Genomic DNA, 2,561 nt, shown 5'->3' with positions numbered 1-2,561 from the left:
TGTAGCCAGGACATTCTTAACAAGAAAATATGACACCCCACAGGCTCTGGACTTCTGTTGCCTGAGAGGAAGGTGCCTTTGCTGGAAACTTTCTCTTGGTTCCTCATCCAAATCTGAGCTACCTCAGAGGTTAAGAACTGGCAAAGTGTGACCACTGCATATTTGCCTGGCAGTGTGAGCAGCTCATTCTCTCCATTTCCTTTCAACGTTCTAGGTCTGTTTTGACAAGGGTGCTGCTCTTGAAACACCCACTTAATTTTATCCCAACAGAACAATATTCTGAGAACCCACCCCAACATCCCACTTCTTTCTCAGCAGTCCCTTTGGCTCAACTCCACTTATAGAATATTCAAGTTGGAAGGGACTTTGGGGGCTGTAATGTGCTTCAGGCTCCCCTGGGTTCAAATGGATATTCAGGTTTAGTAGGTCTGAGGTGGGGCCTCAGACACTGCATTTCTAATGAGCTTCCAGGCAATTGTGGAGATGTGGGTACAGCTTGTCAGAGGGCCAGCTTTAGGCTGCATGGATCTGGTCCAATCTGGTCATTTTACAGATGTGAAAGCTGAGTCTTGGAGGGCTTAAGTGATTTGCCTTATGGTCGGAATTCTGCTCTCCCCACTCCCAGGGCATCAGCTACCTGCTAAGGCCCCACTGCTAGCAAAAACACTAGTACCCCTTCTTAATTGGCTTTCACTGCCAGGGCCCCTTGCTTCACAGCCAGCATTTTGACCAACTCCAAAGGGATTTTTGAAAGTTTTTTTTTTTAAGTTGTTCTGACTTATGGATGTCTCCCCTTCTATGCTGGAAATGTTATAAAATCATCCGTCTCTCAGAAAAAACAAGCTGGGCATCTTTTGGATGCAACCATTTTAGTACTAGGCTAGAAAAGTGATGCTAGGCTAAATCCACTTGGCATTCCCTGCCTTGGAGTGGTCTGAGAATGGTTCTGTGTTTCTCTGCTGCCACCTGTCACCTGCCAAGGGAGACTAAGCTTGAGTATTTGACTACACGCCTCAGTTTCCAGGACTCCCAAACAGATAGAGACCAATCACAAAATGGCACTTGAAGGTGCAGGGAGATTCCCAGTGGACTAAGGACACCAAGGATTGGCCTAGGGCCAGTAAGAACTGGTTTGAGAGTCTAAGGCAGTCTCCACACTCTGTCCCCTCCTGCTGGTGGGAGGGCAAAGTGCCAGTCTGGGGACAAGGCCATAATGGTGTAAGGGGTAAAAGTCTCACTGAGGCCAAGAGAAGGCGGAATGTGACGGGAAGTAAGGAAAACTGCCTTTTATAGGCATGCTCTTTTCTTTCTTTCTTTTTCATCCAAGTTTACTCCCAGTGACAGTGCCACTCCAAGGCGCCTGGCCTGTCTGTGGTTGTGCCTGGGGCAGGCACCAGCATACCCCTTCCCCCATCTTGCCTGCAAATTGCATGACCTGCATCGGAATCCACAGGGGGCGGGGGAGCATCCTTTCAGATACTGGATGCAGTTGAATTCAATGCATTTTGCTTCCTCGCCTGCCCTCATCCCAGCTCGGGGAGGAGAACCCTGCTTTCTTCTGCGTGTGAATGCTGTAGTGTGTCTGCCTGCTCGGACTCCCCTAACCCTTTCTTCTCCTTCCCGACAGCGAATGCTCGGATTTTCTCATTGAACACCTCACACTTGGCATCTTTACGTTTTATTAAAAAAATTTTTTTCTGCCAAGGCAAAAAAACAGGGCCCCCCTCCCCTCCCTAATAGAATCTGAGCTCGTGTCGAAGGCTGCACCTGCTTTGCCCCCCTACCAGGAAGGGGTGCTTGTGTGGGAGGGAAGGAGGGAGGTTCTGCGCCCCCGAATCCGGAGAAAGCAGTCCGCCCGCCCCCTCACCCGGCAGCCAGCTCAGCGCACCCGAGAGCAGAGCCCGAGAAGCCGGCCTCTGACGGCGCTGGTGTAGCGCTTGCCAAAAAATGCCCCTTGCATCTCAATTTCCCGGCCGTTTCTCTCACATGCCCGGCTCACCCGGGGCCACCTCGGCTCTCCAGCGCAGCCCTTTCGGCGCTTGTTCTTTCCTTCCCCGTTCCCTGTTTGCCCAAGCAAGCAAAACGCACTGCCAAGAAGGCGCAGTGGGCGCGGGGGCACCAAGCGTGCCAAGACCCGCAGTCCCCTCCCAGCCGAGCCCAGCTCCTTGGACTCCGGATTCCAGAAATGAGTGTCATTCACACCAAGGACCTCGCGTATGCGGCCCGGATCCCAGGCTCCGGGTTCCTCTCTGGGGTTCCTGTGCGCTCCCGGCCCCCGAGTCGCCGTCAGCGAGCCCGCGCCCCTCCTTCCCCAGGCTCGGGTGCGCTCGCTGTTCTCCTCGGCCACGTTCATTTCACTTCCTCCCGCGGTCCGGATTGCAGCAAAACCGGGCAGCGCGAGGGCCAAAAAGTGGAAAGGAGAGCGCCTTTCCGTGTCGCGCAGCTAGCTCGCTAACTCCCTCTCCCTAGCCCCGACCCTCACAATCCCAACTGCAACTTTTTCCCTTCCGTCTCGGTTTCCCCTCGGCTGCGGCGAGCGGACGCCGGGCTGCGAGGCGTGG

This window comes from Otolemur garnettii, unplaced genomic scaffold (assembly GCF_000181295.1).
Source record: "Otolemur garnettii isolate 467f Iridium unplaced genomic scaffold, OtoGar3 scaffold00029, whole genome shotgun sequence".
NCBI classification, from domain to species: Eukaryota; Metazoa; Chordata; class Mammalia; order Primates; family Galagidae; genus Otolemur; species Otolemur garnettii.
The sequence above is the reverse complement of the archived record's forward strand: the minus strand, read 5'-3'. Positions refer to the sequence as shown.